Here is an 11,213-nt window from a genome sequence, read left to right on the forward strand (position 1 = left end):
TTGTTATTTTCCATGTTTCAGATTTTTCAGTTTTTCATCCGTACATCTCGTACGACAATTCTTACAAGTTGAAACGACAAACTGCAGGTGTCGCACGAATTACAAATATATTATCATACGATCAGACCCTCTGTCGTACAAGTAGATCCTCTATCGTACGAGCAGAAATCCTCTGTCGTACGAGCCGACATCATCAGCAATCTTCTTTCGTACGATACTGCACCCTGTCTCGTACGAGTCAAGTGTCTATCGTACGATTCTGTATTTTCTGGTAAAAGAGGCAAATTTTTATTTTTTTTCATTGATTATTCTGACGACTTACCCTGACTATTTATCTGTCTATCTCAGACTTTTTCACAACCTAACTAGTTTTTGCAGAACGCTTGTCGCACAAAGACAATATGACTACTGATTCGTTGTCTTTGCAGGTTGCCTAAGAAGAATCGACTAAACATTGTGTATTCTTTAAATTCACGTTTAGGAACCTAACTTGCTATCTGGTTAAAGAACAAATCTATCTTTTGTGCTTTTAGAAGATTCTGAGAGGTAGGAGAGTATGCTCTTGTCTTTTTCTAGACAATCAGAAATCCAGACCCTTGAAGCTTTTTCTTTGTTTGAGATTTGCACATCTTTAGCAGGCCTGCCCTCCCAAGGGGTTGAAAAACTCTTAAATTCGTTACGGTCGATGTGAGGGAAACGACCTAAGTGGGAATGGCTAGACGCCAAGTACTCCAACCCACTATAAAATAAACGTGATTTGATGAAAATCAAGTCAACGGCAGTGCTTGGGAATAGCTCTCCTCCGTACCTTCAGGTATATTAAACCTTGGTTTTCAAGGCTAGTAGACCTCTTAATTGAGTTTATACCTCAACGTGCCGAACGGATCCCTGACTAAATCCAATTTAAAATTAGAAGCTACCCGGTTCATCTCCGAAAGGGGGATAATCTTTGTGCAAGAGAGATAGTAACTCTCCCAAGATACTTGTCATTTCGTGCCCCCATTAGCGTTTGGAGTCGGATAATACGGTGTTGAGAATCCATTGCGTGAGACTCAACGGCCGTATTTTGATTAGCTATTGGGTGTGTACCTGAGTCTACAAGCAAAGGTTTTCTTTCCTCACCAAATTCCTTAGGGTTTGCATGTTGTGATTGGAGTCACTATACATACTACTTGTTTTTTGTGTTTTCATCCCTGAAACAAAAAAAACTGAAATACCAAAAATCAGTGAAGACCAGAAACAACTCTGTGAGTTGAAACTCTGTCTGTGTCAGAAACTAGTCCATCCTAAGTCAAAACTTTGTCCATGTCAGAAACTAGTCCATCCTAAGTCAAAACTCTGTCTGTGTCAGAAACTAGTCCATCCTAAGTCAAAACTCTGTCTGTGTCAGAAACTAGTCCATTTTAAGTCAAAACTCTATCTATGTCAGAAACTAGTCCATTTTAAATCGAAACTCTGTCCGTGTCAAAAACTAGTCTATCCTGGTCAAAAAGTAGTCCATCTCAGAATTGGTCATACTCAGCAATCGAAAAAACTCAAAATTTCTAGGCTCTGTCCTGTGAACAGTCGTACAAGTTTGATAATTCATCATCCTATATCACATCCTGTGTCGTACGAGTTTTTTGGTTTGTCGTCCTAGACCCAATTCTGTGTCGTACGAGTCATTTTATTCTGTCATCTGACTCTGTATCCTGTGTCGTATGAACCAGAACTGCTCTTAGTCTTTTGTCGTCCTGCACATGCCCATTTGTCGTACGGTATGAGGCAGCAACTCGTACGAAATAGAACTATTGTCATCCTGTAGCTGCTAAATTGTCGTCCGGTCCAGAAAATCTTGTCGTACGAGTCTCTGGTTTTGTCAGAACAGAACAGTCAAACTTGCGTAGAAACAGCTTACAACAAACATAATACTGGTTATCATTTTCCTTAGCATAAATAGATCAAGACAATGTACCTCTGCCATTTGCGTTGCATGATTTGGTTGATCACCTTTCAGCTAGTTCAATCAACTACCTATAAAATTTTAGTCACTTAGATAATGTCTTATACAGGATAGATCATTCCTGAAATCAGACTGAATCTTACACTATTCTTAGAATCAACTTGGATAACGTCTTAGATAGGATAGATCGTTCCTCAAATCAGACAAAATCTCAATTGTTTCTCCCAAACAATACTTTAAATAGAACAACTAGCTCTGAAATTGATCTTGACCTCTGCATCACAAAATGACTTTAGGTCACACTAATCCATAAAAATGCATATTCAAACTAGGATTTCTCGTAAGAAACAAGGCAAAGGCAAAGAACAAACCTTCACCTATAAAGATAATCCATTCTATGTGAAGGATCCACTCACTGACATGCCATCGTCATCAGGCGGACCAATTTTTGATGAACCAAAATCTCCCACTATACATGAGACAGTATACAATGATGGAAACAAAAATGACCGTAATATTCTCGAAAATCATAATGACTCCTCATCATCAAGTGAGATTGACGAAGATGCTGAACCTCTAGAAAAACAAATCCTTGACTATCAGAAAGACAAAGACTTTAGAAAAATGATGAAAACTATCATGACCCGATAAAAGGAAGACTATTTCTTAGAACTAGCAAAACAAAGTGCCAAACTTCCTATTGGATATGATGTTTAGACACTTGTTACTAAAAGGGAAGACTCACCTATAATCATGGTACACAAACAGTTACTAGCTTTGCGGATGGAGGTCACAAAGCTAAAGAATAAGGACAAGTCCCCGAAACAATATTCTCTGGAAACAATATGTCCCTTTCCATTTGACAAAAATCTACACATGCCTCCATTTCCTTCACGAGTGGAAATCCCAAAATTTGACAAATATGATGGTACCTTAGATCCTCAAGACAATGTTAGGGAATTTAGTGTTGCTTGTATGGAATTCATGCATGATCAAACGTACCTCATGCGTCTCTTCCCAAGGAGTTTAGGGGGTCAAGCAATGGAATGGTTCTCAAGTCTACCCAAAGGAATAAAAACATTCGAAGAACTAATCCAACTATTTTTACAACAATACTCATACAACATTCGACATCCTGTGACAGTGATCGACCTTTGTAATACTCAACAGAAAACAGGGGAACCTCTTCTTACTTTTCTCCAACGCTGGAGGAGGATGTTCTCTAGGTACCCACGACCTATTCCAGACTCTGAGAAAATGGATATATTTGTCAATAACTTGGTCCCCGGACTGAAATATAGTATACAAATGCAAGTACACCCATCATTTAACAAAATGATAGATAATGCCATTCGAATGGAAGATGTGCTCATAAAGAAGGGGGATATCACACCTTGGAAAGAAACACAAACAAGATCTAGCTCCAAAGAGAAGAACAAGTATTGGAAATTTGCCAAAGACAACAACAAGAATGTTGTTAATGATGGGGTAGTAGACACTGTCAAAACCAACTCAAAATCCACAATATTCAACCTGGCTAGTGGTACACAAGCACTTAAAGTTGTTGAGATTGCAACAGAGAATCTGCCGAAGAAAACAAAGGAATGGTTCAAAGAAAAGCCTTGGCTTTCCAAACCTAAGCGTGATTTTACTCCTCTTGAAGAATCATATGAGTTCGCTTTCAAAACTCTGTTGGCAAACAACTTGATAACACTACCAGATAACTCCAGACCATATGATCCGGATGTCAAACCAAGATGGTGGAGAGAAAATGAATACTATGACTTCCATCGGAATAAGGGTCATAACATAAACAATTGCATGAAGCTAAAACATGAGATTCAGGATCTCATAGACGCTAGTAAATTTGTTGTTGGGAATCATCCAACCAATGCTGATCATAAAGCATTTAAAGACCCTTTGCCTGCTTACGAACAAGGTGACTCCTCAAAGACCAAAGGAGGTGCCAAGGTAAATTATGCTTATGCTAGCCAAGACAACGTTATCAACATGATTGAACCTTCACACTCAGAATATTGCAATGTGATTATAGTTCAAGATAAACCAAATGAATCACGATATGCAAAAGCTCTGACCAGATCTCAAAAGAAAGTTACCCTCCAAGGAGCTAGTTCTTCCAACCCGGCTCAAAAAACATCAAATCCAACAGCCTTGCCAAACAAACAAAAGGAATCAACCTTGGATAAATTTAAAAGATTAACCTCATCATCATCCTCTGGATATAGTGTGGTTGAACAGTTAAAAAAGACAAATGCTCAAATTTCAATTTTTGAATTGCTACAGCTCTCATCTACTCACAAGGAAATCCTAAACAAAGCATTGCTCACTACCAACGTTCCAAAAGATTTAGACATTGATCGGTTTCAGTCTATGGTGGGTCATCTGACTTCACCTCACTATCTGACCTTCTCTGAAGAAGATGACAATTCATTAAATCATCCACATAACCAGCCATTTCATATTGAAGCCATGATCCACAAACACAGAGTTAAACATGTTTTGATAGATGGAGGCGCGGGGTTGAATATATGTACTTATCATCTACTTACACAACTAGGATTCTCATAAAATGTCATTGATCCAGGCAAGAAAATAACATTTAAAGCCTATGATAAAGAAGAGAGGACCTCCAAAGGTCTGGTATCATTACCAATCAGAGTGGGACCGGTAGAGAGAGATGTCCTTTTCTAGGTTCTCGATATTCCATTGTCATACAATATATTACTAAGCAGGCCATGGATTCATGAAATGAAGGCAGTACTGTCAACATATCACCAATGCTTAAAGTTTCCTTATAACGGAACTGAAGTCAGTATTCCTACTAATACAAATGTCATCTGCAATGCATTGACAAAAGGTGCAGATACTTTTGTGCCTCATAATAGGGCAGCCTCTCCAAATGAAGATCCAGAAACATTGATGAAAGACTTAGAAAAGAGATTGAAGATTACAGATATCGGCATGGATGGCTACAAGATAGAACCGGTACTATCATTAGTTTCTCTCCCTCCATCACCAAAATAGTTGGGCAAGACATCAGAGGCTATGAGGACACAAACTTCAGCTCTGAATACTATATATGATGGTCTCTTCATACAGTCTTCTACCTCCTTGGTGGATGAAATAGAAGAGGATGTTGTGGTTAACTGGCTCTTTAAGGAAGATAGTCCAAATGAGGAGGTACGACATTGTGAGATTTCCTCAAACCAATATGGTTGTGGTTACAAAATGATTCAGCACATGGGGTACTCAGGTACTAGTCCTTTGGGCAAACAAAAAGAAGGTATTACTGAACCAATTCAGCTACAAACCAAATCCACACATGATAAGGCTGGATTGGGATACAATCCTAAAAAGACATCAGAACAAAAAACATGTTTCTAAGTCTAAAGGCTCGAAAAAGATATCACCTTTAACATTACATGAAGAAGACACTAAACAAACAAAAGTAGAGTGTAGAAAAGAGAAAGAGGAATCAACGGTCAAGAAAGAAGAAATAGTCAGTGCTCAAGCTTCGACGGTATCAGCTACGATAATAAAAGAAGTTGAGGTCCCTAAGGATATAAGAGATGAAGTTGTAAGAATTAGAGAATTGTTTGCACCATTAAAAGTTCCAGTCACATATACTGGAAGGCAACAAGTAGATGATTCAGAGACTGATTCAAATGAGTATGAATGGGGTCCTGACTATCTTTCAAACACATCCGCTACAAAAACTCCAAAAGAATCTACTGGTGTCATAGATGATACTCAAGAGTTGATGCGCATAAAACTAGAGAGGGAAATACAAGAAATTAGACAAAAGAGGCAAGCAAATTATGAACAAGCATTGAAAGAAGGAACAATACCAGAAAGCTTCTCATTTATACGTCGTTATCCTAAAATAGAACAAATAAGTTATAGCACTACACAGGAAGAGTTAGAAGCTGCAAAACAAGAACCAGTCATCAGTCCAGAAGAAGCTGAATGGAGTAGATGACAAAAAATCATAGAAACAATGAAATCATGTCAACAGGTGTGTCAGATACAAATGACAAATGAACCACAATATGAAGGAACTTGTATTATTAAAGATGTTAGTATTGATGCCATACATATGCTTACTAAATCACCTGAAAGAGACTTGGAAACTTCATCTGATTACTCTGATGACTCTGATGACAGTTTTGTTCATGATGATACCCACTCAGCCTCAAATTCTGAATCATCTGATACAAACAATGAAAAGGTGCCTACTATTCTTATTGTTGTTAAACCACAATATGACGTCCAGTCCGACGTAGTAAACGATGTTACAAGTATGTCTATTGGATTAGATCGATTAAATATTAACATGAACTTTAATAATCATGATCTGACTCTTCCTGGTCTCGAGACACTTACGCAAGGTATCATTTTGGAACTTGACTTTTCGATCCGCAGTTGTGATAACAATACCATGAACGCTCTTGAACCTATCCAAAATTTGTCCTTACTACATCCCGAATTGATTGACTATACTTTACAGAATCAACCCATGTATATACCTACTTTTGCCAATGACTATACTTTATCCTATTATCTCAATGCAGTCAAGCCTATGAACTCTTCCACCAGTGAATGGAGTGAAAATATGACTGAAGAGGATATCAAGTATCTTAGTCGCAAAAACAAGAAAAATAAAAATAAAAGATTTGATGGTGAAAACCATATTGTGTCGGTGTCAGATTCTAAAAAAGAGAAAATAAAGGACATACCTAAAGGTGAAAACCTCTTTGAGGCACCTAAAGATGAGATACTTGGTATACTGCCCAGTGATTTTCAGGAGAGGTCTTCCATATTGATCGAGCAAACTCAGCAAGTGAATATTGGGAATCAAGAGACACCACAAATTATTCACGTAGCTCAATCACTATTAGCAGAGGAATTGAAGGATTTCACTCAGCTATTCTTAGAGAAGAAAATAAACTTTGCATGGACGTACTCTGATATGCTAGGCTTGGATCCTGATCTCATTATGCACCATCTCTCAATCACACCAGGAGCAAAACCAGTTAAACAAAAACTTCATAAGATGCACCCGCATGTCGCACTATTGGTCAAAGTTGAACTAGAGAAACTACTCAAAGCTGGATTTATCAGAGCAATAGATTATGCTGAATGGATTTCCAACATGGTACCTATGTCGAAGGCAAATAAATCTATCAGAGTTTGTACATATTTTAGAGATCTCAACAAAGCATGTCCGAAAGATGACTTTCCATTGCCAAATATTGATATGATAGTCGACATGACAGCTGGGTATGAGATGTACTCACTGATGGACGGATTTTCCAGCTACAATCAGATTAAAATCGCTCCTAGAGATCAAGAAAAGATAGCTTTCAACTATGCATGGGGAACCTTTTGCTAGAATGTTATGCCATTTCGGTTAAAGAACGTAGGGGCAACCTATCAAAGAGCAGTTACAACTATCTTTCATGACATGATGCATAAGAATATGGAAGATTATGTTGATGACACCTTAGTGAAGACTATGAAAAGATCAACGCATATTCAAGAGTTAGGTCCTATACTTGACAAAATGGAAAAATTTAAGCTCCGATTAAATCCAAAAAAGTGTGCATTCGGAGTGACATCTGGTAAACTACTTGGCTACATCATTTCAAAGAAGGGCATCGAGGTTGATCCTGAGAAGGTCCAAGCTATAATGGAAATGTCGCCTCCAAAGAACATCAGTCAAATGAGAAGTCTACAGGGACATCTCCAATCCATTAGAAGATTCATTTCTCAACTAGCAGACAAGGCTCAACCTTTTACAAAAGTATTGAGAAAAGGAATAATATACAATTGGGATCAGCAGTGTGAACAACATCTTCAGTAGATAAAAGAGTACCTATCTAATCCATCGATATTGATGCCACCTATTCAGGGTGAGCCACTAATCTTATATATATCAGCAACTGATTCATCACTGGGGACACTTCTGGTGCAACAGGATGACAACAAAAAAGAACGAGCTATTTATTACATCAGCAGGACATTGGTGTCTTATGAAATGAGCTACAGTATAATAGAAAAAGCATGCTTGGCATTAGTCTTTGCATCACAGAAACTGAGGCACTATATGCTGGAACATTCAATCAAATTGGTGGCCAAAATTGATCCACTCAAGTATCTTCCTAATAAAGCAACACTCACCAGAAGATTGGCAAAATGGGTTATGATCCTTACAGAGTTTGACATTGAATATGTGGAACGCAAAGCCATAAAAGGATAGGTAATTGTTGATCAACTTGCTGAAGCTCCATTTGAGGATACTCAACCACTACACTTCGAGTTCCCAAATGAATCAATAATGCATCTTACTCAACAACCCTGGAAGATGTTCTTTGATGGTTCCTTTACTCAAAATGGTTCAGGTGCTGGCATACTATTCATTACTCCTCACAAGTATTCAATTCCAAAGTCTTATAAGTTTTTATTCCCTTGCACAAACAACATTGCAGAATATGAAGCTTTGGTGAATGGAATAAAACTAGCCATTGAATGGAAGGTTGTTGAATTACATATCTATGGAGATTCTCAGCTGGTCATCAATCAAATCAACGATACATATCAAACTCAAGATGAGAAATTGATGCCTTACAAGAGGATGGTAGATGATCTCAAGAAGTATTTTGCTTTTATATCATTCCAACAGATTCCTAGATCAGCGAATAGAGCAACAGATGCTATGGCTACCTTGGCATCTATACCTGAGCTACAGGAGTCCAATTTTTGCTTTGATTTCCTGGTGGAAGAGTTATATTACCCTGCTTATGATTCTCCTGAGACCCAAATAGTTTGTTCTATTATTGGACACGACTCATCCCAATATAGCCACATCTATTCCTATCTATGTGATCAAATTATCCTTGAAAACCTTACTCGTAATGAGAAAAGAAACCTAACTCAAAACGCTTCGTGGTATGCTATCATAGCTAACGATTTATTTAGACGAGATTTGGACGGTACTTTGCTTAGATGTCTAGAAACTCAAGAATCTAAACATGCATTATTAGAAGTTCATGAAGGTATTTGTGGATCTCATTCGAATGGTTTTACTTTAGCTCGGAAACTATTATGGGCTGGCTACTACTGGCCAAATATGGAAAAAGATGCCATAAAATTTGCTAAGACTTGTGAGAAATGTCAGCTTCATGGAAATCTCATACATGCCCCGGCAAGGGACCTCATACCATTTATAACACACTGGCCTTTTCAGCAATGGGCCTTTGATCTCATTGGTCAGATATATCCGGCTTCATCCAACGGACATAAATTCATCATAACTGCCACTGAGTATTTCACCAAGTGGGTAGAGGCAGTTCTGCTCACCAAGGCAACTGGTAAACAAGTCGCCTTATTCATCCTAAACTATATAATTTGCAGGTATGGGATACCTTCGTCCATCGTGACTGATAATGGAGGACAATTCAAGAATAAATATCTAGACAAGCTTTGTGAGAAATTCAAAATAAAGCAACACTAGTCATCAGTATATTACCCTCAAGGTAATGGACAAGCTGAGGCGTCTAACAAAAACCTACTGACTATCTTGTACAGAACAGTGAACAAGTCTGGGAAGGATTGGCATCTGCAGCTCAATCTTGCACTATGGGCTTACAAAACCAGTATCAAAACACCTACTGGGGCTACACCTTTTTCTTTGGTGTATGGGTCCAAAGCAGTATTACCTATTGAAGTAGAAATACCATCTCTAAGAGTTTCGTTGCAAGGTCTTGTTACTGATGAAGATCATAGAATATCTAGATTGCAAGAACTCGAATTGTTGGATGAGCGTCAGCAAGTGGCATTTGATCATCTCAGAGTATATCAGAAGAGAATGTCCAAAGGGTATAACAAGAAAGTTTGACAAAGAGAATTTCAAGTTGGTGACCTAGTTCTGAGAGAAAATCCAAAAAATCAACAGTTTCGTGACAATAAAGGGAAGTTTGAACCCAACTGGTTGGGTCCCTACATTGTTACTGCAATATTCAGCTCTGGTGCCTATCAACTCTCAAACTCGGAAGGAGAACAGCTCCGTGAACCAATTAACACCATCCACTTGAAGAAATTCTTCACTTAGCACTCTCTGCTCCAACAAACTTGTACAGTTGGAAAAAATCTTTAAAAAAATCTTAAAAATCAGAAAAAGTCCTGAAGAAATCAAAAAAAGAAAAGAAAAAAATAGAAAAGAAAAGAAAAAAAATTAAAAAGAGAGAAATTGCCCTGGTCAAAACCTGGTAAACAGGCACCTTGGTAAAAAAAAATGAATCTCTGCCAAGTAGGTGAAAACCTGGCAAACATGTGCCTCTTGTACTGAAGCGCTCCATCTATCAACGCAATGTTGGCATTTCCCGCTTTCAAGCATCTTTTGCTTTCGCTTGTACATATTTTCAGTCACTTTTGTGATATCCTGGTTCGTTGGAACCCTCATGACTTGAAACTGATCATGGTCCTAGTCTTAGGTTACTCAACAAAGCACATTACATATCCTAAGCAGTGTCAAACAAGTCATTATTCCATCAGTGAAACCTGGTCATTCACTCCGAGTCAGTTACCTGTCTCCTGACTACTACAGAGTTTTTGTCATTGAGTTCACAAGCAAAACAACATAATGGAAAACAATTACTAAACAGTTTGAGCTATGAATGCAAATTTTCTTTGTATGTTGTCTTTTATATTGATTTTTGGTTATTGTCCCTCTGAGTAACTCGAGGAAGTCTATTGTGACTAAGAGGAACAAGGATTGGGGGCATAATATTTTCTATGTTTTCTGCTTATAGGAATGATCTCGATGATCTAGAAACATATAAATTAGCTGGGTGTCTGTGATAAGAGTCTTCACATTAAGGTGAAATCGCCTCACATACCTCGACTCCGCTTATTTGTATGCTACAGGGAGGTCCATATCATTTCTTTGTTTGTTTTTTAGGGAATTTATTCATGATGCAATCTAGGTCCTTGCGAAATCTGTCCAAGGATATGAACGAAAAAAAGGGTCATTGCGGACAAGATAATTAATATTGCACATTGAAAAAGAAAGGAACTCTAACTTGCTTGTTGTGTTTGTTATGCTCAGTGATGAATCTTAAGTATTTTAAATCCAGTGACTAGGTTTAGGTTGCATTTCGCATATCATTTTGCATTTCATTCTGCATTTTTGTAAATCTAGAGTGATTTCGGTATAGTAATAATCTCTTTATCTTCTGAATGAGAGCTGGAA

The sequence above is a fragment of the Cryptomeria japonica genome, chromosome 9, assembly GCF_030272615.1.
Source record: "Cryptomeria japonica chromosome 9, Sugi_1.0, whole genome shotgun sequence".
NCBI classification, from domain to species: Eukaryota; Viridiplantae; Streptophyta; class Pinopsida; order Cupressales; family Cupressaceae; genus Cryptomeria; species Cryptomeria japonica.